Source organism: Zalophus californianus, chromosome 2 (assembly GCF_009762305.2).
Source record: "Zalophus californianus isolate mZalCal1 chromosome 2, mZalCal1.pri.v2, whole genome shotgun sequence".
NCBI classification, from domain to species: domain Eukaryota; kingdom Metazoa; phylum Chordata; class Mammalia; order Carnivora; family Otariidae; genus Zalophus; species Zalophus californianus.
The window spans coordinates 77544424-77571410 of record NC_045596.1 but is presented as its reverse complement, the minus strand read 5'-3'; the positions used below and the strand labels follow the sequence as shown (position 1 = coordinate 77571410).

General features: G+C 37.9%; 1 protein-coding gene across 1 annotated transcript in view; it reads right to left on the bottom strand.

The window, feature by feature from the left end:
- BMPR1B (bone morphogenetic protein receptor type 1B) overlaps positions 1-21942 on the bottom strand; it is a 402661-nt gene extending 380719 nt beyond the window's left edge. The window contains exon 1 of the mRNA XM_027600410.2: positions 21839-21942. The gene's annotated coding sequence lies outside the window, so the exon portion shown is untranslated. The remainder of the gene's footprint in view (positions 1-21838) is intronic.
- Between the last annotated feature and the right edge of the window lie 5045 nt (positions 21943-26987).

The window sequence follows — 26987 nt, the reverse complement described above, 5'->3', positions numbered from 1 at the left end:
GAGATGTTATTAAAAAAACTACCTAAAAAATAGAGAAATATTCCACATCTCTCAGTAAAAAAGACTATCAATGAAAATGACAATTCTCCCCAAATTCACACCTAAATTACCTGCAATTTCAATTAAAAGTTTGTGAATTTATTATAAAATTTATACAGAAGAGCAAAAGCACAAGCACTGCAAAGATTCTCCTAAAGAAGAAGAAAATGAAGGACACAATCAAAGAGGTATCAAGACTCACAATAAACTTTCATAACTAAGACAGAGTAGTATTATCACCAGAATAGAAAAACAGACCAATGGAACAAAATTTTAAAGCTGAGAAATGATTATATACATATATACTTCTATGTGTATATATAACAGAACTGACACAAATTGATAACCACTCTGGAATGAATAACAGTTTAAACACATGAAAATAAAATTATATTGGACCTTAACTCACACCTCATAAAGAAAATTCAAGTGCAGATGGATTAAGGGTATAAGAGAGTAACATTATGACCTTGGGGTGGGCAAGGGAGTGATTTAAACAAAAGACTAAAAATATAAACCATACAGGAAAAAAAACTGAAAATGTTGACCACATTAAAATCGAAAACTGTCCTTAAAAGCCACCAAAGATAAAACAAACCACCAGTCAGAAGATGTCTGCAATTCATTTAATTAACGGATTAGTATTCACAATAAACAATAACAACAAAATCAGTACAAATCACTAGAAAACAGCAAGCAACCTAACAGATAATCAGCAAAAACCATCAATAAGCAAGTCACACTGCCGGCAGTCAGGTGGGAAGGTGAGAACAAATAGGCAAAGAAAATGCATGAAAATATGCTCAACATTATCAATTAAAAAATATAAATTACAATCCCAATAAGATATCATGTTAAACATGGATATTAGTAAATATTTGATAAATTAACATCAAGCACAGGTCAGGAGGTAGCACAATAGGAAACAGCATATGCTGCTGGTAGGAGCATGAACTACTTTGGAAAACAACATGGCGTGATCTCATAAATTTGAAATGCGGCTTTTCTGTGACCAAGCAATCACCAAGTACTTTATAGCTATGCACCAAGAGACACACAAGAAACTCATTCCTTATAACAGCAAAAATCCAGAAACAACCCATCAAAAAGCAAATAACTAAATTGTGGTCTATTCACCAAGAGAATAATACAACATGATAAAAATAAGTGAAATGCAGCTTCGGGCAACATAAATGTATCGTAGAAACATAAATTTGAGAAGGGAAAAGTAAAAACATAGGATGCTAATTACGGAATGATATTATTATAAAGCTCAAAAATATACTGTTCGAGAATACACATGCATATGGTAAAATTATTTTTGAAAAATAAATGAATAATAAAGACAAAGCTCAAGTTAGTGTTGGGATGGGAAAGAAAAGAACAAGATGTGATTAAGGAGTATACAGGAGGTTTAAAAGATATTGGGATTACCTTCCTTTAAAAGCTGACTAGTAGGGCACCTGGGTGCCCCAGTTGGTTAAGCGTCTGCCTTCGGCTCAGGTCAGGGTCCTGGGATCAAGTCCCACATCAGGCTCCCTGCTCAGCGGGGAGTCTGCATGTCCCTCTCCCTCTGCCCTGCTCATTTTCTCTCTCTCTCTAATAAATAAAATCTTAAAAAAAAAAAAAAAGCTGACTAGTAGATGTAAGAGCATTCAGTGTATTCCTTAAAATGTACATCAATGTTTATATCCTTTAGTATGGAAAAATGTTTAATTTAAAAACCGACGTTTTTTTAAAGCAAGAAAAGAGCAGGACTCAGACAACTTGATTTCTGTAGCTCTGCTATAATATGAAAGCATTTCCACAAAGCACAAAACCATCTTAAATTTTATTTTGCATATCAAGTAAGAATTTGGACTAGGTTTTTTTCCTGAGATAACTGCTGTGTTTGACTTCAAGGATTTGTGTATCAACTAATAGTTTTTCCTTCAAGTCATTACTATTGTTACAAATTAATGCTCAAATATAGTAACAAAAATAATTGGGAGTTAATTTGCATTTCTCTAATAAATTTTTTGACATTATGTGTCAAAAGTAATGGTTGGTATTAGTATGTAGAAAAACTCGTGCTTTTTCTCTTTTTAATAAAAAAAAACATGAAACATGTTCCCACATATCCAAAACTACTTTACTATTTGGGTCTTTCACATTTTGTTTTGACTTTTTCTGAGCCTTGTGGAGAGTTCATAGATTATAATTGAGATATTTATTAACTATCTAAAAATATGAGTAAAATTAAATACCCTTCTGGTAAGATTATAAATTAGAATGACTTCACTAGAAAGCAATTTGATGTTATACATAAAAGTCTTCATATAAATATTCAAATATCTATTCATAAAGATGTTCACTGCAGCATTATTTATGATGAAAAATTAAAAAGTAAGCAAATGAATATTTTCTAGTCATTAAAATATTTGGAAGCATATTTAATAACATAAGAAAACGTCCATAGCATAATTTCAAGCAAAAATAAAACAAAATACAAAATGAAGATGGTAATTTCTCAGTTTTTTGAAATCTAAAAATATATGAGAAAGATCAAAGAAAATGTCAAAATGGCAACAAAAAAAAAAAATAGACTCCAAGTAGTACAATTTCCTTTTTGACCTCTACCTATGTTTTACAAAGTTTCCGTCAAACATGCATTCATGTAATAATCAGTTCTTGCAGAACCAAGACATAGCAATATAGTAAATGAATGAATTCTGAACTTTGGGATATCACAAGCTTTGTTTCCTACCATTTTGGTGAGCACAATTTAATAGAAAATTAAATTTTGATGTTCTTCCTCGAAATAGCATTAAATGTTGTCTGAGTGAAATACAATTTTAAGATTTCTTTCCAGAACTAAGAGTAAAACATACATACAATTACCTGAAGATATGCATTTCCTTAAGAATTTTGTACTGTCATTGAAGCAAAGAAAGAAAAAAAGAAAATGAGGGTACTTTATGCTTATTACTTAGGTGAGCAAAATGACACCAAAATTTACCTAGAATCAGCTCTCACTTCATAAAGAACAAAAGCAAGAGAGGGAGGGAAAGAGCACAAAGGTCCTCAATCAAGAAAGCTGTCTTAAATGCTACTAATGCATCCCTATAGCAATTTGCTTTTAACATAAAACAAAGACAAGTCTTGTTTTATTGTTCTTCAATACAATACTTCCACTTTTCTGCTTTTCTTTAGTACAGATATTAAAAAGACGATGAAAGTGATTTTTAAAATAACCTTAACATCTCAAAAATATGTGTTTAGGGAGAACAGTGAGAAGACAGAAACAAAAGTTTCAAAAAGGAAACATTCAGACTTTCAGAGAAAAACCTATTAATTTCTAACTGTAGGTAATAATATTTGAAACAGATGTCTATCTACTTTCAAATCCAAACTGGATCTTGGTTTACACAGTTTAATAAAACTTTAATTAAGGTTCTGGATCAATGTAAGTTGATCATGTCATGCAACTAAACACTTGCTTAATATTAACATCTCTTCAAGCTTCACTAAAGCTAAACTTAACCAGACTTTTCATAATTCATCCAAGGGAAAATATCATTCAAATTAATAAAAACATACAATTTATCCTCTTATTTCATTATATAAACTTTTTTTAGAAGCATTTGAAATAGAAATGAAAGAATCCCAAATTGCATAAAAAGGAAAGGAAATAACTGTTTCTAAGAGCTGTTTGTTTCTGACTAGACACTTGCATTTTAATATGAATATCTGTGAACTCAAAAATTTCTCATTTGGAAACACTTTTTAAGAAAGCTTTCTCTTAAATATTGATCAATTAACTTTGTAAATTGTCTTCGTTCTATTTTAGTGGAATAATCTCATATAGATACCTCATAAAGTAAGCCTGAGAGCCACTCCTACCTAAAAACCTCTAATATAAAGGAGAAGAATGAAGACTGACTGAACAATTACTCTATGCCAGGAAGAGCCTCAGGTACTTCATTTAGTTCCCACAACATCCTTATTTATAGCTGCTCTTACTATCCACATTTTACAGATGAGGACATTGAGTGGGAGAGCCGGGACACAAACCCAGGTACTACCTCCAAAATTCAGTGTAGAAAATATACATTGGCTTTAGTCAAGATAGAGAATTTTTCCCTATTTCATGTCTCAGAAATGTATTTTTAAAACAAATACAACAAACGACTTTTTCTTTTAAATCCTAAGGCTTCTCACATATTCTCAAAGTGGAATTTTTCACAATCACAAAGAAATAAAGACTAGAGCCATACAAAAGAGAGAAGTCAACTGACATTAACCAAGCGACTTTTGGGTGTTATATTCCATATTATGAAATATGGAGGAAAGAAAGGAACAGAACACAGTTCTTAGCAATCAGTACAGTAAAAATGGTGAGGATGCTAATTACAATAACAATTCAGGGAATTAGTAGTTACCAACAGATACAGTGCAGAGTGCATATGAATGAAAGAGGCTACAAGCTAGAGAGAAGGAAGAAAATGAGTCCAGTTGAATGGGATTAATAGAGTATTTCCTGAAAATCAACTATGAATTAGGTTTCAAAAGAAGGGGAAAGCACAAGACTAGCATCAGTATGAGAAATTGATAAATGAAGTGATCCATGCTGGGCATAAAGGTAACGAGATTTTTTTCAACCCAACTTCTAAGAAAAAAGTCCATATGAAGGGGGATCTGCCTTCTCTGTCACACATTCATTCTCATTTCTGATTCAAAAGTTTTAGTATCATGAACTCATTCACTATGGACAAGACCATTTTCAGCATTTCTTAAGAACTTCAGTTTTTCTTCCTTATCTTGTTTCCCTTCTCCTAAGAACAAATAATTCATATCAAGCAATCAACTCTAAGGTTTCCAGTGGAGGCTTCTTGCTTTATATTAACAGCAAATGCTCCAGGATGAATTTTTAGGGTCTTTGATTATTTGTTTTCTCAATTTTATTTTACTTAGCTTGATAAGTGTAATACACCTGTTAGTATAGATTCTTTCAATACATACTGACATACTATAGGGAAAGGTTGCACAGAAGCCTACAGGGATTAAAAATTTGCTATGATAATCTAGAAAATACCGCTGAAACCTTAAAACATATAAAAGTAATAGAGTTGACTGCTGATGAAAATATAATTCTTAAAAGGAAATTACTAATCAACTTGAAAATAGTACTATATAAGTTGCCTGAATGTTCTAAAGGAATCTGAACATTAAATCAATCCCAGAGGGCGCCTGGGTGGCTCAGTTGGTTAAGCGACTGCCTTCGGCTCAGGTCATGATCCTGGAGTCCCAGGATCGAGTCCCGCATCGGGCTCCCTGCTCAGCAGGGGGTCTGCTTCTCCCTCTGACCTTCCTCTCTCTCATGCTCTCTACCATTCTCTCTCTCTCTCTCAATAAATAAATAAAATCTTTAAAAATAAAAAATAAAAAAATAAATCAATCCTAGAACAATATGAAAAAAAGGATATTTTAAGAAGAGAATGGGAGTAACTTCTCATAGAAAGAACCAGCATAACTGCACAACATCTCAACCTAGTTCAGTCTCTACATTTATATTACAAATCATTTTAAATGACAATACTTATTACAGGGAGTCACAGAAACAAAGGTAACCAATAAAGCACACAAATCATCTCACTGATTAGTGAAAAGTTACAATCACAAAAACTAACTTATATCGCTGGCATGCTCTGTATATTTTATCTCTAGCAAAATTAGCCATTATAATCCAATACAGTCAAACAGGAAACTGAATCGGACTTCAGAACAAAACCTTTTTAACAAATGCCTTAAAGCTCCTAGAAAATAATTTTAAAAAAGAGAGAGAATATTGATTGCAGCAGAATTACCTCCTACTCACCAAAATTCTTTGCAACCCCCAAGGAAAGGATTTATTAGAAGCACGTAAAATGGTGCATAGTATAATTATATGATTTTTAAATATCAGTCTCTCATGCAAAGAATTATAAAATCTCAGAGGTGATAATGTTTGGAAGGGACTTAATTTGTGAACATTCTCTTTTGTCCCTAAAATTCCAAAAATCACCTGGGGGGGGGGGGGGAGACAAAATGCAACAGTTATGGTGCCTTGCTCTAAAGAAACTAATGCCATACTACAATTATTAACTATGATAAGATTTGCCCATTTGGGTTACAGAATCACAGCATTTCAGAGCCAGAAGACCTTACAGAGCTTGACCAATCTTTAAGTGATCAGTCTGAGGTTCCAAAACTAATTATGGCCTTTCCTGCCTCCCAATCGCGTGCTCTTTTCAACATACTTGCTTTCCTCCCCTGAAAGAGAGAACAGATGTAAAATGCTAAAATGAGAACAATAAATGTACTGAAACATATTAGTCTATCTCATCCATTACCGTGATGAGAAATTGCGAAACAAGAATTATTTGACCTGAGAAATGAGAACACAAAGAAGACTGGAATTATATGAGATTATGAAAGTTAAAGTAAAAAATAATCAACTAGTCCTTCCTTATTATATGGTTTCATAATAAAATTATGAAGGGTCATTCAATGATTTAAATGGCAGGTAAAATTAAAACAAATAAAAGGAAGTACCCTTGACATGCATAACAAGCCTCCAGAAATACACAAGGTCACAGAACAGAGGTCGCGTCGTTAAATCCAGTAACATGATTTTAAAATAATCTGGGTCATTAGTGAAGCAAGTATCTGATTATTTATGTTCAACATAAATATAATTTTCCATAATGGGAAAATTGTATTTTGGAATATAAGGAGTCACTAAGGAAGCTTTCTATTTGTTACAAATTATACTATAGCTAGTATGTCTTTGTGATATTTATACTCCATACTCCCTTGAAAAATCAAATGGTGATTACTGGACTAGCAAAAATGTATTCATTTAACACATATTTGGTATTTGTAATATTAAAATTTTTAAATTTACCCTTTTACTTATAAGACCTAAATCGATTTCAGATTTTGCTTTCCTCAGAGCACTCAAGCTTCATATAAAATACATGTTTCATCTGGTTATTCTGAACACTAAAGATTTTTTCCTTTAAAAACTGCCTCATCGAAACTCCCTGGCCACAGCCAAGAGACTGCATTGCATTTTGCCCTGCAAAACACACAGTATTATGCTTCAAACAAAGAAGGTTTTAGGATTCTTTCTAGAGAAGATGTGTGTGGAGATATAGAGCAAAGTGTCCAGCGGGTAGACAATGCCCACCTGGGCAGGCTGGAAACTAGCCTGGAGCACCACTGCAGGAATTTCCTTTCGTTCCACACCCTGCTGACAAATTAACAGAAGAGAGAAAATATGGGTGGTATCTCTTTACAGATGATGATCTAGAGTCCATTTCAATATTTTAAAAAATGATTTACATGAATTTCAATACCAAACTCTCCCTGAAAATTTTTATTGTGTTTATAGTATATACCTTCTGGTCCCTCCCAACAACTGAACTTTTGCCAAACCCCACAGTCCAGTTTACTATTAGGTATACATTATGATGCCTCCTTCAAAATGAGGTTTTAAATTTAACCACATGGTTTCAGATAAATTGATAATTTTTAAATGATTTTTCATCATTTGCATCTCTATAACCTTAGGACATTATCTGAGGTATCTGATTTCCCAAAATCACTGAAATGTCACTACATTTAACCCATATTGAATGCCCCTCATCTATTTCTCTTTCTCTCTCTCCCCCCCTCCTCTCGCGCCCGCGCTCTCGCGCTCTCTCTCTCTCTCTCTCTCTCACACACACACACACACACACACACACACACACACACACACACAAACATGTGGATCAAATCAATTTTACTAAAGAGGTAGTAACTTTGCTCTAAGAAAGTACCAGTACTCTCTGTATAGAAACGTTCCTTAACTGAAAGGGGGGGAAAAGGAGATTATACCATTTAAGGTTCAAAATGTTTTTCCAAAGATTTTCAACATTTTCTCTCTTTATCAATCTCTCCTCTCAAAACATGATCGATAACCCCCAAGTCTCTATCTTGAAAACTCTTTGTCAGCCTTTCTCTGTGCTCTCACAGCACCTTCCCCATGCAACTACTGCCTCATACAGTTGTTTTGCGTAGGTTTGTTCCTACCTTCAGGAATCTTTCCAAGCTCTCAGGCTACCAAAGCTGAGTGCTGGTCATTTTACATTATCAATAACTACCACAACATCTGGCTCTAACAGGCCTTCAACATTTAAGCAAGGATTTAGAATCAGAAGGTCCTATGTCAGATACAGATTAGGGTTTAGATTAGGTCCTACCACCTGCTGAGTTCACTGTGCCTTAAATTTCTTCATCTGTTAAATGGAGATGACAATCACTACTATCATAATTATTTAGCACATTGCCTGCAACATAAGAAAGACTCAAACACAGTAACCTTTTTTGCTTGCTTACATAAAATTGCATTTCAACCATCCACATTAATGCTAAGTTTCATCTGTTTTATCCACTGTCTTTCAAATTTCTCTATTTTAGTGCTACATTTCTTGGTACTTTGGCAAAGTTGTGAGGTTTACATATGCTAAAGCATAAGGTCACTGAAGAATTTAGCAAATAAGGGGAGGTGGGGGGCACTAGCTTTGAATTTTTTCAGGAGTAATCATGTCTTGGCAAATTAAAAGATGGGTAGAACCTCAAGGGGAAAACCAGTGAATATACTACATCTATTTTTTTAAAGCCCCTTGACAAGGTACTACCATAAAAGTTATTAAAAAGAAAAGTGTCACCAGAGAATTACAAGAACTTTTGCTGGAGAAACAAAGACAGTGGAAAAAAAAAAAAATGGCACTGCTTTGGCAGGAAAACTATAAATAGGGAAGGTGCTGGAAGTGGTCTTACCTAACATCTTTATAAATGATGGAGAAGAGGAAATGTAGATTAAATTTTCCAGGTCTGCAAAAGATACTAACTTTTTCCAGTACATGAAGTGCCAAGTCAATGGGATAACCTACAAGATGTCCAAAACTTTATGAGTTACTACGAGGAAAACATCAAATAAGATTCAAAGTGGAAAACTATAGGGTTATGCATGTAGGGAAGGAAGTTACAGTCTATACTTCTCAGAATAATGGGCCTAAGTTATCATAAAAAGGAGTTTAAAAGTCACTGCATTAATGTGTTCCCATGGCCAACAAAGCTAACAATGGCCCCAACATTACTCAAGAACAAAAAACACAGTTTTCATCCTATTTAAACACACCGTTCATCTTTACTTGAAATACTACATGCAGTTCTAATCTACCACAGCCAAGCACTCCAAAAATATCTGTTGTTGAATGAAGAAATTTTAAGTTTAATTTCACCAAAAAAGAGAAAAGGAAAAAAATATTTGGAAGCTAAGGAAAATCCAGGGCATCTGAGTGGCTCAGTGGGTTAAACATCTGCCTTCTGCTCAGGTCATGATCTCAGGGTGCTGGGATCAAGCCCCAAATCGGGCTCCCTGCTCAGCAAGGAGACTGCTTCTTCCTCTCCCTCTGCCCCTCCCCCTGCTTGTGTGCTCTCTCTCTCTCTCAAATAAATAAATAAATCTTAAAAAAAAAAAAAAGCAGCAGCTAAGGAAAATCCAAGCAAATAAAAATAGATGATCAAGTTGACCACAGGAGAGTCTTCTGAAGGAAAACAAGAAAGATGAGCATTCTGTCAGCCTAGAAAGGTGAAGACAAGGAAACATTACAGATATCAAGACTCATGGGCTCTATACAATGACAGAAAGTATGAACAAGGCAAATACAGAACTAAAGAACTGCTGCTATACTTCAACAAGAATTCACAATCTGGTTGAGAGATGAAATATAAATATAAATCTAAGGAGTTAAACATAAAAAATTCTAATCAGTTTCAAAAAGAGGGTAGTTTATATAGAGAAAAACAAAGGTAATTGGAGGACAGAAGACCAAATCTTAAACCTGAAAGCATGGAACACCAATCCCAGCCTTCCCTAAACACATTCCCTGATGGCACTGCCTAAAGAAAGAATAATAGACTGAATCAACCTGGCACTTAATAATGCTCTCATCAACTTCTCATTTTGTCTTTCCCATATTCAGTCTATTTGTGCTCTGCATTTATTTTTTGATAGTGTAGCATCTGTAATTTTAAACATCTTTCCCCTTAGAGCAAGACTCAATTCTCTCTTTGACACGTACAGCTTCAAGTTCATTCATATTGCATAAATATTTAATAATTCCATTTGTAAGACAGACATTATTCACAAACTAAAGACATAAAATATTATTGTTAAACTGCATTACACCTTCCTGGTTTAGGAGAGATGAGCCAAAAAAGGAAGTTACAGGCTCATGATAAGTCAGGCTGCACACTCGTTGAGTTTTAAGAAAAATGTTTAACATATAATAATAGCTTTCAAACCACAATTATAAAGACATGAGATTTCAAATAAAATAGGGGCTACAGAGTATTTGGAGACAACCTATAAAATGCAACTACAGATTTTTGTATACCACAGAGACTGTATAAAGGAATAAAAATTATCTAGATCCAAATAATATTTGGTCCATAAATTTCACAAATGGTCCACGCCATTTGTGAAATTTTTTTAAAGATTTTTTTATTTACTTATTTGAGAAACAGAGAGCGAGCAAGCACAAGTGGGGGGAGGGGCAGAGGGAGAAGGATAAGCAGACTCTGCTGAGCAGGGAGCCCAATGTGGGGCTCCATCCCAGGACCCAAAGCCAGGACCTGAGCCAGTCAGAGGCTTAACTGACTGAGCCACCCAGGTGCTCCAGGCCATTTTTAGTTTTAGGTATAAGAATGCACTTCTTAAATGTTTAAAACATGGACATTTCATAAAAATATTGAGCAGAATTATAGTTAAATAAGTGATTTCATAACAAAATAGAAATTTATCTTGCTGTTATTACCAGTCTATGATATTATTAAAGTATCTTAAGATTATGTCTACAGAATATCAAATCATTTCAATTATGCTAACTTAGTTAAAACTCCAATTAGTCAACGGATATAAAGCTAGTAAGGACCTTCAGAATACTCTACAGGTTCAGAATCCTAGAAATGAGCATGTTTTAACCCCTCTGGCTCAGAAAAAAAGAGAAGAAATGATGTTTTCAAATCAAGGGCAAAATTGAGAGAAAAACAGAAGGGGAGAGGGAAGGAAAGTAGGGTGGTGTGGAGAGTAAAAAGAATACAAATGAGCATTCATGTATAAAAAAATAGCTGCAATTCTAACATCCAGATTGTGGCAGATAAAGCAAGTTTTTTTTAAAAGCTAAATATGTTTTAAATATCTTTAAACTGCTAAACATGAAGTAACAAGAAATAAAGGCATTAAGTTATAGTCCTTGAACCAAAGCATATAAAACATGTCCCCATGCTGTTGATCACAAAGTATAAATTTTACAACTAAAAAACTTGAAAACTAAGTTTTCCTAAGCAGTTTTCAATTTCTTCATAGCTCTGGAAAACAACAGATTACAATGTAAGAGAATGCAGAAAATGTAGTGCACAAAATCTCTGATGTGCCTGAAATGGAGAAGGTTTCAAGGCAATATATTTTTTAAGAACTCTTGGATCATCTGCCATTTTTACAAATAACAGCACCTGCTTTTATTAGTAAAGGAGTCAAAACTTAAATTCTACAAAACATTTTTCAGGAGAAGTTAATTTATATATGACTTATCTTAGCCTTAACGTACTCTACAGAATATTAAATGATAAAATTTAACTAAGTTTAAGTTATAAAATTAACAACTTACACCACCTGTATTTAAAGAAGTATACATTACTCATAAATATGCATAATTATGGGGTAGGAAATGCCTAATTTGCCTACAAAAATCACAAGGGTTTGATGACTGAAGCAAGGAGTGAATCAGGTCCATTGAGAATTACTAAGAAAAACATAATCAGACATAAATGCCACAGAATACAAAGATCATTTTCCAAATTGGTTCCAGAAACAACTCCTAGGTAAATTTCCATGGAAAGCTAATTTAACTCAAACAGTGTAGCATGGTTTTCCTCTTTAAAAAAGAGTTTAAATATTTTCCTTTGCTAAAGATATTAAAGATAAGTGTTTTAAAGAGGGACTGATTTAATCTTGAGTGAGATGAGGATTCAAAATTGCTGAAGGACCTCTGAATGAGAAAGGACTTTGTGAGCAGATATATTTTAATCACTACAGCATATATCCACCATTTATGAAGTACACAGAGTAAAACTTAACAACGGTTAGAATTTTTTTATATCCTGCCATATAAATACAATATTATTTCCCACTCAAAATTATAAGATAAAGTATTTAGAGACACTGCTTGTCCCCCGTCTTAGTACATTATTAGAGACCTACCTCCAACATTCAATGAAGGAAACAGATTTATCATTTAAAAATTGAAGAGTTAAATTTATTTTGGATAATTCAGGTTTCCCTGGGTAACATTTCCTAGTTAATCTCAAGATTATAGAAGTTCACTCACAGTCTCTCAGGATGAGTAAGTAATGCCTCCAAAGCAGCCTGGTCATGGATTCTTCTGCGTCCATCTGGCTGCTGGCTAGAACACTGGAATGACTCATAAAAATGAAGCAACCTGAGGTCACCTACTCCAGGTCTTTTAAAAAGAATTGCCAACTGCTTACCAGGTGGTTCCAATTTCTGAATGAGAGAGAAACTCATTCTAGGTCACCATTTTATTTTCATATTGTCTCTGGCCACAGAATTTGGGGAGTAAGGAAGGAAGCTCTTTTGAAATGTAGATTACTAATCATCTGAAAGCCAGAAATCACTACATTTCTTGGATTAAGAATATTATATAAATAAAGTCAAGTGCAAAAAAGAAAGGCAGGACACAAAACCATCTTATATTATGCTCCCAATTTTGTAAAGCAAAAAAAAAAAAAAGAAAAGACCTGAAATGTTAATAGTGGCTATTTCTGGGTAGTGGAAGAGTGAGTGATTTTTATTTTGTTACAGTTTCCTGTATTCCCCAAGTTCATGTCATTGAATACACATTCTTTACTATTAGAAAAAAATAAAAGTAGCTTTTTAGAAAATATTACGCACTATAAACTTTGGGTTCAATAAGCCCCAGAGGTCCAGGGTATACCTACATGTCTACTGGCAAAAAGTCTTTCTCTGGGTAAGAAAAATATTCATTTTACTTTTAAAAAGAAAAAGGGAAAGAAAAAAACCCCAAGAACTCCATTCCTACTCTAGGATAGGTGTGACACGTAGGGAAAAAATCCTGGCCACAAGAATGGTCCCTTTCTTTCAGGAGACAATAGACTGGTGAAATGTTTAGTCAATTATTTATATCAACTTTTCCCGAAGTATGTTCTGAGGAATACTAGTTCAATGCTAGCATGGAATATATGCAGAGAAAAATACAAGTCCCATGATCAAATCCCCGCTGGGGGACTGCCACAATGCACACTAACATAATACAGGCTCACAGAAGGATTGCAGTTTGAAAATGTCAGCAATTCCCTGATTTCTTTGCTCATTTATTTACTTATCAAATGCTTCTGTGGTGTTTACTACCTGCTTGGCATTGTTCTAGACCCTTTACAAATATTCACTCTTCTGATCCTCAAGTAAACGTATTAAGTAATCACTATTATTGTCATCCCCATTTTACGGATGATGCAGAGACAGACAAGGTTCAGTCACCTGCCCAAAGTCAAACAGCTAACAAGCAAGAGAGCCAAGATGCAAAGCCAGTCAGACCCCAGAATCCCCACAGTTAACCAGTTGGCAATGCTGCTGCCCATGGGATCCTTCTTGGGTTACACACCTGACATTCACAAAACCACTTTTAGGCCTAAAAATTTCTGGAATATACTTACTAAACAAAAGAAGTTTGACCAAATTTTTCCTCTCTGTTGTCATTTAGTTTTATCAGACATAATTCAAAGGAGTTTTGATGAAATAAAAATCCAGAGAACTTAAGTCATTTCTATACTTTCAAGTTCCAAGAGACTCATTATTTCCAGAGGTTATTTATGTGGTAGCATTATTGGCCATTTTCTTCAGGCCTATCTAAGTTTTTAAAAATCCTAATAAATATAACCACCAGTGATCATTAGGGATCAGGTTATACATTAAATAAATGTTATGTTTTAAAACAAATAGACTGGGGGCGCCTGGGTGGCTCAAGTCGTTAGGCGTCTGCCTTCGGCTCAGGTCATGATCCCAGGGTCCTGGGATCGAGCCCTGCATAGGGCTCTCTGCTCTGCGGGAAGCCTGCTTCTCCCTCTCCCACTCTCCCTGCTTGTGTTCCCTCTCTCGCTGTGTCTCTGTCAAATAAATAAATAAAATCTTTTTTAAAAAAATGAATAGACTGATGTACAATGGTGTTGTCAATGTATGGCTAAGTGAAAAATGCAAGTAACAATCTATGGTACCTTACTTTTATTTAAAAATACATAAAAACACACAAGAAAACTCTTAAAGGGCATATACATGTATATCAAAATACTACTTTAAGGTAATGATCTAAGGTAACTGTAGGACTACCTGTAATTTCTACTTCTCCCACCAAGATTTATTAGTTGTGGCACTTATGAAAAGCTTTTAAAATTCACACATAAATAGGGGCGCCTGGGTGGCTCAGTCAGTTAAGCGTCTGCCTTCAGCTCAGGTCATGGTCCCGGGGTTCCGGGATCGAGTCCCGAATCGGGCTCCCTGCTCCACGGGAAGCCTGCTTCTCCTTCTCCCTCTGCTGCTCCCCCCGCTTGTATTCCCTCTCTCTCTGTGTCAAATAAATAAATAAAAATCTTTTTAAAAAATGTTTAAAAAATAAATTAAAAATTCACACATAAAGAGCCTGGAAAACAAATACAGGTCAACAAATGCCACTTAGAAACGCCCCATTCAGGTGCTTACGATCTCAAGGAAATGAGAATCCTTCCTATTACTCTCTCTCACTATTCCCTGTTTATCTCCTTCACAGCCCTAATCACAAACTTGATTTATAAATACTGTTTAGTTTTTTATTTCCTGCCCCTTCTAATCCTCATCCCAAATAAGGGTAAACATCTGCCCTTTTGTATCCACAATGCCTTGCACAATGCCTGGCCCCAAATACTAACTCTACAAATATGCAGGGCATTAGTGAATGAATAGAAGAGTCAATGAAACGATCAAATTACGTATATACAGGAGGTATATGGATGACTCAATTTAAGTGTTTTTTTTTTAAGGTTTTATTTATTTATTTGAAAGAGAGAGAGCACTGGGAAGCAACAGGCAGAGGGAGAGGGAGAAGCAGGCTCCTTCCTGAGCAGGGAGCCCAATGCAGGACTCCATCACAGGACCCTGGGATCATGACCTGAGCCGAAGGCAGACACTTAACCGACTAGCCATCCAGGCGCTCCTTATTTCAGTGTTTAAACCAATAAATTTGTTGACAGAATTATTTATATAACATCCTAGGTTTTCTATGCCACCACTGCATGAATAGAAGCATAAAAGGTGGAGTGAAAAGCAGATGTCCAATAGAGGTAAGAGTGGCCAAGGCTTTCAGAAGCTGAATCAACAGAAAATGAGATCTTAACTGTTACAACTTCTGATAAGTTGAAGAGGATTTATTTATAAGCAAACAATTTAATAAGGTATAGACAGGAGTGTAAAAGAACCCTGAAGGGTAGTGCAGTAAAGCGGGGTGGTAAAAGCAGAGGGGCTATTCCAGAGATTACTGGAAGAACAGAATAATAGAAGGAAGCCTACTTTATGAGAAGCAGTGCCTTTCAGTGCAGGGACAAAGGCAGCCCAAGTTGATGTAGCAGAGAAGGAGCCAAGAGAATACCCTCTTCTCCACCCTCCCCCTAATCTCCTGCTGGGGCTCCCCAATTACCTAAGCCAGTCGGAAATGAGGACAGTTCACCCAGGTATTGTCTTGGGCAGAGAGCGTAAGGTAATAGGGTTGAGAGTGGATCTGAAGAGACAAACAAAACACTTCTGACATAGAAGGCAATGGGCATCATGCAGGAGGTTTTTAACAAAATGGAGTTAGACAAGAAGAGAAGACCATTCAGATACAGAAGGGAGTCCTGACTAATTGAAAAGGACTAAAACAGTGAAAGAACTGCTAAATACATTAAAAAATAAGGTGATGCCAAGTTGTGTGCAACTCCATTCGAGAAGAGCACTACATTCAGTAATAAGAGGAAGGATTTAGGGATAATCCCTCATTATGTGCACTATTATGGCTCAATGTTTATTGGACAACAGAATAGTAGCTTATTCCCAGAAAAAGAACTGATAATTTAGTATCTTTTATAGATGGTTGTCAAATACATTAGTTAGATAAAACTCACTGATTTCTATCAAGATATTAATTTAGACAAAGGCACCATCACTACAGACTTCCTTGGAATAACTTTAGATTCATAAATCAACAAATTAACTAGTGACAGATGGGTCTGTACTTGTTTAAGTCCATGTCTATGGAACTGCTATAAAAATGACGAAAATGTTTATCTCAAGACAGCCAGGCAAGAAAGGTTATGAAGAGATATACTGGATTGTATCCTTCTTCCTTTAGCCAATAAGGAAATACAACCTTCAGAAAAATCATTTCCAAACTTGCTACTTAGTATCTTCTGAAGCTGAAGTCACATGCAGTCATATATTTGCTGAAAGGAGAGAAATAAAGTTGGCTGAATCAAAACTACAGGTCCTCTAGTAGACTGCATCCAACAACATTCCACAAATATTTACTGAATGCCTTCTATATACTAGCTCTTTGCAAAGGGCCGGGATATAGGATGGGTGAGATCCACATCTAACAATGCAGACTTTACAGTGAAGTTCTTGGCATGTAGTTTTCAAAGCTGAGGGGTAGAGTAAAATGCCACTGAAACCTGATTAGAGGAATTCTGACTTGCTTCCTTTCCTTTGTAAGCAGAACACAAATTGTATGTAAAATGAAATGATGTTAGTTGAAAGAGTCAAGACTCCCTGGGTAGTCCAAAGATCACCCTGAGCCCTAAAGAACTTGGCCACAACAGTTCTCAGGATATGTTGCAGCCCCTAAGTCAAAATGCTTGTAGCCCAGGAGATATTTGGAGGAAGGTAAGGAGGTGAGGGAACTGAAGTGCCAAGGTCTACAATGTAAAAGTAAAAGCAACTATTGAGCCAGGGGATTGCTGCAATGTAGATCAAGGGGGGCGGGGGGGGGGGGGTACGCAGAGAACAGAGGGAGAATGATTCAACGCAGTGACTCTTATTCAGTAATAAGAGCAATGTCTGACCAGTTTCTCTGGGTTCCACCCTTGGCCAAACCACCAAACTATCAGCTAGATCCTTCTCATAGTCTCCCTCATCATCTTACTTCGGACTTTCTTGCTCACATTACAGATGTGCTAAGTCATACTTCTCTGTATAAAATCCTCCAGGGTGGTTCAATAAGATAGTCTGAATAAAATGCATACTTCATTACATGGACCTGCCTACCTCTCTGACCTCATTCTTGCCATTTCCTCTACTTGCCCAAATCCAATCCCACTGACCAGTGTGTGCCCAACTTGCTGCTACTTTAGAGACATCTTTGATGTTCCCTCTGCCAGGAAGCTCTCTTGGATTTTCACTGGGCTGGCTTTCTGGGTTTTCAGGGACATCCTCAGGGAGGCCTTCCTTAACCACCCCATATGAAGAATAGCCCCAGTCACTTGCTATCACACTACTCTCTCATATTTTCCTAATATCAATCTTCACCAGTAGAAATGATCTTACTCATGTGCTTGTTCATGGTTGTTTTCACTCTCTAGAACGCAAGTTCTACGACACTGAGAACCTTGTGTCTCTTATGGCTACAGTGTCCCTGAGGTATATAATAATGCCAGGCAGAGAGTAGGCTCTCAAACATTTAAGTAAAATGAATGTAATTAAGCTCACTGGCCTGTAAGGTAGATGTTCTAAAAATCATGGAAACAGATTACTGCCCAGTATACATTATATAATACCCTTTCTTTAATCTTAACAGTATAGAGGAACTTAATACTCAGAAACGACAAATTTTGTCCCTCTTGTCCACTCCCAAATCTTCATTTATTTCTCTCTCCAGACTCTCTCTCTAATAAGTTTTACTTTTCTTCAATTTTAATTATTAATTCAGAATGAATGCCTTTTAAATGCATTATTTCTAGCCCTGTCCCCTCCTTCCTCCGAATTCTAGGTGCCTCACTATGTCTTCGAACACTTCTACTTCAATTTCTGCCATCACGTCACATTTAGCATATGAAAATCTGAAATGAGTATCTCTCTGGCAAAATCAGCTTCTCCTTCTATCCTAAGAACTTTCTCAACCATCCCCCAGATGCCCAGATTTAAAAGCTAGAAATTATCTTGATTATGAAATTCAACAACTGTAAGGGAGCTTGGAAGAGTAAGTGGTCTTGAAGCTTTTTTTAAACTGTGTTAGCCTTTTTTCAAACAAAAGCTCACAGGGAAGTCTGATATGTAAAACAGATGAATATGCAGTTGTTCTGGGAGTTAAACCGGTGGTCTCTGAAGAAAAACTTCAAAAAGCGCCCCTAATCTGGTCCAAACTTCCTTTCTTTTTTCCCTACCCCCCCATTCAACACATGCACAGAAATTTATAGAGGAGAAAATTTAATCCAGAGACTCTGAATCTTCTTTTCAGGTAGAAATAAACAGTCTGCCCCAGATGACACAGCCCCAACACAATGCTCAGCATGAGAGCACTTAGAGATCAGTGTTCTAAAAGACAAAGGTGACCTCCGAGACCAGGTATGACCAGTGATTACCAGTTATTGCAAAATGGTAAGTTTCATGCGTTACTTTCACTGGTAAGCATGAGAAGAAATCTTCAGAGTTTAGACAGTAATTGTTAGCTCCTGGTAATAGATTCCTCCATATCTAGTGCAAGAAGGCAAGCAGGGAAGTCCAGGGGAAAGGACTGTGGCTTCATTGTCTGTTGCTGAACAAGGTTTTCAAATGGTTTAGGCCTCATACTCTTCATCTTTAATAGTAATGTGGGTGAGGAGATGCTTTCTAAGCCTCTTCCAAATCCCTCAGTTTGTGCTCTGTTCCACCACACTGTAGTATTTCCCTTGAGCTACTGCACCCACAAGTTACAGACAAATCATCCTTCCAGAATTTTCTGACCGTCTATCATACGGCAGGTATTGCACTGGGCATGTGAAATTCAGAGGAGGAAAGAAAAGGGACACTGTTTTACCTCAATGAAAAGACAGCCCGGTGAGGAAGTCAAGCAAGTAACCAGACAGCAGAGGTAAACACAGAGAGCGAGGTGTGCACAGAAGCCGGAGAAGCAGACATGTGGAGGCCAACGAAAATGAGGCAAGGCTTTGCCAGGTTGGAGTGGGTGACAACAAACTTTAGATTTGGATGATAAATCTGAGTTGAACACTGGAAGGTCCTATATATACCAAAAGATATCACATTCTAAGTTACCTTACACTTTTAAATAACAAAATCAGCATTTACTGTAATAAAAATATTTTATCAGGCCATCTCACACGGTTTTCAAAGTTTATGAGGAAAAAATTAAGTCAATTTCCTCTTAATAAATATTATTTAATGACTGGAACATTTTGAGGGACATATATGAACACACCATGAGTAGAGGCAGCACGTCACTCAGGGACAATAATCTACCAGGGAATTCAGAAAACCCTGCCCAGGCTAAATACCGTGCAGCACCTGGCAGACAAGGTGGCAAAGCCCCTATAAATAGTGATGATTCACTAAGGTGACATAAATCAGGATTTTAACTCACCAAAAGCTAACATTTTGATTTAAAATACCAAATCAGTGCCATTAAAATTCACCAGGAGACCCTAGCACATGAGTAATGAGATCATATCAACTTATATCTCCTGACCAAAAGGAAAAGGTGGTTTTCTAAGTGGTATTTGAGATTGGACAAATAACACACTGTATCAAGTTTTGTAGCCCTAGGCCATATTTTGCTAAAAACAAAGGTACATTATGCATGACTAAAGAAAACAGTGAAAATCAGAGCAATTAATTTCCCGGCTATGTTTCCCATAAAAAAACATCACTACTATGATTTGCTTACGGCACACAACCTTTTTTTTTTTTGCATCACACAATGATCTAAGTGTATAATAACTTGCATATTTCACTAAGACGTAATATCCTTCAAAACGTCCTTATAGTGAAAGTTTTCCAAAGAAATTATTGATCTCTGGAATGTCTCATGTTTTAAAATTACCGACAAATCCTTTCCTATTTTCTTTGCACTTAAAAATAATTCTTCTTGATCACTGGAGTGTAAAGAGGTATAAGAGCACAAAGACCGAATATTTCCTTAAAAACAAATGTCCCAGTTGACACAGGACATTTCTCATAATTTTCTCAAAACAATAATTAGGAGAGCTGTCACTAGGATCCTAAAAAATATACGTAAGAAACACAGATATTAGTTGGCATCAGTTTAGAATAGCAAGAAATTTTCATAAATGCTTCTTCAAACTATTTGCAAATACTTTGCAGCTGACTCCTCTCATTATTGGAGGCTTTTGTGTTTCTTTCCACAATTCAGAAACCTTTCTCAGGTGGTTCTGCTTCGCTGCAGATATGTTTGGTACACTCTCTTTATATGTTGGAGGCAATTAAGCAGCTCTCTTCTTCTGTTTCCTTTCATTGGCACCTCTGTGGCTGCTCAGTCGCTGACCTCACCTTGGTGGAAAGGTGACTAAGAAAAGAGCAATTCCCACTAACTCAAGGAAACCACAGAGTTCCCATTCTATGGAGAACAAATACGAAGGACCCAGAATCCAGCTGGAGTGGTGCAGCTCAAAGGAATAAGACACCACACTGGACAACTTCCGGAGGATCTTCTCTCCTGTCTGAAACCCTAACACCGCAAGGGACAGACAGAAACATGGAGCCCCGACAGACACAGTCCCGAGTAGATTGATGGGCGCTGAGAGCGAGAGACCGAGAAAAGGAGAGACAGCGGAGGCAAGCCCCAGAAAGTCAGCCTGCAAATGAGAGTCACAGAAAGAGTGCAGGAGACAGAGAGGGAAGAAGATAAGGAGACAGAGAGGGAGGGACGCGAGACAGAGAAGGGGGTGGGGAAAGGGAGACATCTACACACAGACCTAGGGAGAAACAGAGGAGGTGGGGAGAGGTGGGGAGAGGGAGAGAGACAAATAGAGAATGGGAGGCAAACGAGGGAAGGAGAGAAACACCGGAGAACATAACAGAGACAGCAAGAGACAAGAGGAAAAGAGACCGGCAGTAGCGGCAGAAACGCACCGCCGAGTCCGAGACACCGGAGCAGTCCGCCGCGCACTTTCTCCCGCCGCAAAGCTTAGTCTCTGGAGGCTCCCGAAGCAGGTGGCTCCGCAGAGCTGGGTGCCTGCGGGTCCTGCCTCCCCGGCCCCCGGGCTCCCTCCCATTTCTCCCCATTCCGGTGCTGCCCTTCGCTCGCCCTCCCGCCCCATCCCTCGGGGCGCAGGTCCCGACTCCCCGCCTCGGCGCGCCCCTCCTTCCCCAACTCCGGAGCACGTGTCCCGCCCGCAGCCGCCGCTGCCCCCAGCTCCTGGCCGGCACCGGCACGAGGTTTCGGGGTCCCGGCGGCGCCGCTCGCGCACAAAGCCCGGGAGCCACCTTCCAGACCCGCTCCCCGCCGCCGCCGCCGCCCCACGGCCGCGCTGCACGTTCTCCTCCGCTCCCTGCGCGCTGGGTCCCGCCCGGGGCACCGCCACCAGCTCCGCGCCGCCCCTCTGCCCACGCCGGCCCGGCTGCCTCCCGCTCGCTCGCAGGCACCGAGCCCCGCGCGCCAGCCCGCCCGCGCCTTACCCGCAGCTGAGCTCCCGGCACCGGTGTCCTGAGCGCCTCTGTCCCCGCGGTCCCCCGACCTGTCCGGGCGCCCCGCGGAGGCCCCACACCAACTCCGCGCCCCGCGCCGGGCCGCACCGTCAACTTCTGGCAGCCGCGGCCGCTCTGCCGCCGCCGCGGGACTTTTTTTTTTTTTTTCCCCCTCTCGCTCCTCGGCTGCCTCTGGATTTTTTTTTTTTTTTTTCACTTGCCCTCTCCAGCTCCCACTAGTGATTGGAGACTGAGAGCCAAGTACTTAGCGGAGGGATTACACTTCTCGACGCACTTGGAGCTGCCCCAGCTCGGCTGCCTGTGTGAGGAGTGGTGAGCGGACTTGGGGAGCTGCGCTGTTCACGCCCTTCCACAGCCCTGGATGGTGGGGGAACTTCCAAAGCTTCGCCCGCGGCGCGAGCATCACTGCCTTGCAGTGCGAGGTGCCTTCTTGGTCATGGACAAGAAGGAGTTTGAAAAAAAGGCTAGGTTTGAAGAACGAAGATTCGTGGAATTACTGTGCATCGAGAGCCGAAAGGGGCTCCCAAAGATGATCCAGCGCAGTGGATTTAAACTTTTCAGGGCCATTGACACTTTTGAGAAGTCGATAAAATGCTGACGCACCTCGTAAAAAATACACATACACATCAAATTATGTCTGCTCTTCTGGGCGGGGCTTTAGGAACTCTGAAACAGACAGTTGGACCTCCTAAGGAAATGAAATATTTCCTTTCCTCAAATATTTTTAAACTGGTAAAAAAAAAAAGCAAACAAAAAATGTAAAACGCCTTCCGTTTATATTTGATAAAATTTTACAATTATTGTTTATTTTGGAAAAATATGTAACCTCTTTACTTTGTGCTCTCCTTGCTAAAAGTTTGAGGGTTGAAATATTTTCTAAGGAAGTAAATATAAATTAAGCTAGTCTGCAGTCTTTCAGGAGATTTGGGGAGAATTAAAATTAGCTGTTTTGCCAACTCTGTCTCCCAGGGGGATATCTCCTGACTTCTTTTTTTTTTTCCCCGATGCCTTTCAGCTGCCTATTCTTAGAATTAATTTTCTTTCTTCGAAAATTTTTCCATTTTCTAAATAAACTGATAACTCCTCCCTAGTCACCAAATGTGTGATTTAAATAACTTAATACAATTGCACTCTGACCTAGCTTTTTTCCAATTTTCTTCACCTCTGTCTCTATTCCCTATTTAATTCTTGGCAACCCTCTTTCTTTCAACTCCCTTTTCTAAAATTATTCCCATTACTTTTTTTATGTTAGGCATTAAATATAATCCTCTGAACTCATCAATAATTGAATTATGTATAAATTTCTTTTACAAAGCTCCCACTGAGGAACAGGTGACACTCCAGGCATTTGTTGAGGAGCTTGTGTAATGTGGGCACATTTCCCCCAAAGAAATATTAGGATCCCCAAGAAAGTATATTTGCCCCATAATGTACCTGAACCATAATATTATCACGACTAAACTGAATTCTGGTGCCTGGTGCCAGACTGGAAGGAGAAAGTTCTGCCTAATGTAACACTAGAAAATGTTCAAAACAGGCAGCCTTTGTCATTGGCATCATTTAGACTTCCGTAGTCAACCTTCGTAACCTCGTCCCTGGTGCCCGTTCAATTGACCCTCATCTCCAGTCCTCTTTGCTCCTGAATTCTTTCACTCCTGGTCCTCAGGCCTATTTCCTATTATCTCCAGACTGATATTAACCAGGTTTAAATAGAAAAGAAATATCATTTAATCAGTCCCCTGTATTGTGTGATTTACTGGTAACTTTTATTTGGCAAAGGGATTTTTTTCTCTTAGAATTTCTGTCCTCACACATGGCAATGAAATATCAGACATTATGAGAGCAGACAGTGTTTGGGTATATGTATCTTTTTGGAAGCTGTGCTAAGGACTGTCTTTCCTTGGCTTAACTCTCTTCTACTGGACATAAGCATCTACTGGACATAAGACAGTGATCCAGGGAATATAGGCATCTCTGGATGGGGAAGACACAAATTCCATTTCAGTTGACTTATAAATAAGCAGATGTTTTTAAATTATAAGATAGCAGAAAATTCCAAATCAACAGGAATAAAGAAATTTCTACAGTTTTTCATTAAAGAAAAAAACACTCTCAGAGAATCAGAGAGAACGCCATCAAGGAAATTGTGTTTGAAGTGGGCCTTAGAAAGTAGCATTTAAATAGGCTTGGGATGGGGAATCTGAGGTATAAGCCATTCAACAATCAACATTTATTGAGTACCTATGGCATGCCACAGACTGGTGTTTGAGATTCAAACCCTGCCCATTCCTTCTTGAAACTCACAGAAGAGACCATAGATAGATGATAGATAGATAGATAGATAGATAGATAGATAGATAGATAGATAGATAGATAGATAGATAGATGATAGATATTCTCTCTATATATATATATTTTTTTTTAATTAGAACATTCTGTAAGAAGCACAGTCATCAATACATGAACACACAACTACTGTAGCACAGAAAAAGCAGCTATTCTGCCTGGGAATGTCAGGAAAAACTGCACAGAGTGGTCGCATCTTATCAGGGTCCTGAAGGATCTGTAGAGACTAAAGGACAGTTGGAAAGAGAATAAGCATTTTAAGCAGAGGAAACAGTATGAAAAAAAACATAGTGCGTTTAGGGAACAGCTGGTAGCTCAGTGCTGAGGCCCAAGTTGTGAGGAGAAGGTGCAGCCGATGAACCTCAGGCTAGGGAGGGTTCAGGAATGACTTTGTCAGAAATGGTAACGAAATTGATGCTTCCCTGTTAGGTGATAGGGAAGCATTAGCGATTCTTAAAGAGTTAAGTGCTAGAATGGAATCTTCAGATCATTTAGAGGTACCTAGAGAGGGTGCTCCCTTCGGCAGCACATATACTAAAGTTAGAGGTACCTAGAGAGGGAGAAATGGAAGCACAGAACCAGTTAGGAGTCTGTTATGTAAAGAGTGAAGATCTGAAACAAGACAGTGACATGGCTACCAAGATCAATAGCCGACTTGAAAGACAGTTCAGGTAGAGTTGTAGAAGCTGATCCCCTGTGTTGCAGCCTGGGATGATGGTGCTTTTAAAGGCAACGGGGACCACGGGGTAGGGGAAGCTATTGAAAAGAAGAGGAGGGAGGGTTAGCTTGGTGGAATGATAATTTTGAACAAAAACACAATTTCTTTTTTTTTCATCTAATTGTAAAAGTAAATCATATAAAAGTTCCAGGTATCTCAGGAGAGAACAGCAGGACAGCAAAGGCAAGGACTCTCAAAGAATTCACAAGCTTATTTCCCATTAAGGAAGACATTTGCCCAGCTCTGCTAGACTCAGACTACCTGGGGAATTTATATGCAGCTAAATAGGACAGACCTGAGAAACAAAGTAATGCAGGGAGCTTGCTTCTGTGTTTTTCAGCTTCCCTTCTCCAACTGTTTCCTCTTCATTGGTATCCTTACTCCCACGTTTCCCCTCTCCATCTCCTCTCTTTGAAAACTATAAAGGATCTGACAACCATTAATTTATTATCATTAATTAATGCATACTAGGTTAAGTAACATTCTAGAGCATGTGCTTTTAAATTGCTTTTCTCTAAATGTGGAATAAAATGTTGTCTCATTTTTTAGGTATTTTGGGAATCAGATTAAAGAAATATTTCAGCAGAAGCAAGAAATCTTTCTCCACAATTCATACAGCTGTGGCTGTCTTTTGACCCACTGCTAATGTGTTGACTGCATACTCAAAAAAAGAGATTAAATCTCTCAACAACTGGAATACTTAAATCCTCACTTGTTAATATAAGAATGTATAAGTATTGGTGAAATATGTAGCTTCTATAATAAAAGCCATATTAAGCAATCATCATGTGCTAGGCACATTACTAAGTACTCCATACATATTAACATACTGAGGTCTCATAATAAAATAGGTGCTATTTTATTCCCATTTTACAGATGAGGAAACTGAAGAACAGAGAAGTTAGGTAACATGTTGAAGGCCATGCTATGAAGTAGAAGAGGCAGGATATGAATTTAGGCAGTATGGCTACTCACTGAGCCAGTACTAAACTACTCTATAGGAGTAAGAACAGTTTTAAGTACCCAATGAACAGACACTAGACAAAAATACCTAAAGATTTTGAATCTAGGGGCGCCTGGGTGCCTCAGTCGGTTAAGCAGCTGACTCTTGATTTCGGCCCAGGTCATGATCTCAGGGTCCTGGGATGGAGCCCTGCATCAGGATTCTCTCTCCCTCTTCCTCTGTTCCTACCCCCTCCCTAAAATAAGTAAGTAAATCTTAAAAAAAAAAGATTTGAATCTAATCTGAGCCTGATCCTAGAAAGTATGAAGAGGCAAAATACTTGAGTCCTTTATATTTTGTTATGTGGTTTCCTGAGCTCCTTGGAAAGGTAACAGCTGGGGGAAATCTGGTGATGCCAGGAACATGGGAAGCAATAGGATTCATGGCTTTTAAAATTTCCCTCTCTTGTCAACAGAGTGCCCTTGGCTAGGCCCTCTGCCAAGTTGTGAACTCCCTGAGAATCCCTTCCCTGTCTTTTACTACTCCCCCCAACTACTTTTTCTTTTAAACACACCACTTTCATTAGATAGAAATGGGTGAGTTTAGCTCAAAAATCAGATCTTTTTTTCATGTTGTATAGTGGATTCCATCATAAAGTAGTGAGATTCCCATCACAAGTATTCAGGCAGAGGTAAAGATTGACTATTGTGGAAGGTGTTCCTACAGTGGGTGAGAGGGCAGACCAAAAATCTCTAAGACCCCTTTCTACTTTCTGAATCTATATTTAACAGCGTTAATGTGAATAATTCAAAATATTAACACAAATATCAACATTAATATAATTTAAGTATAAATATTAGCATATATAATTAAATAAATTTAATAAACAAATGCAAATTAATATATTTCTAGCAATTCACTCTGGTACATGTCAGTCATAATCTCACAATTAAAATACACTTCAAATTACTTCCAAACTCATGGCCTAAAACTTCTACTCTATTTCTGGTGTTCTCTGTTTTATACAAAACAACTGGATTGTAAACAGGAAAAAATAACACAGATTCTAGTTCAATAACAAATTAATGTTGTTCAATATGAAAGTTCAAGAA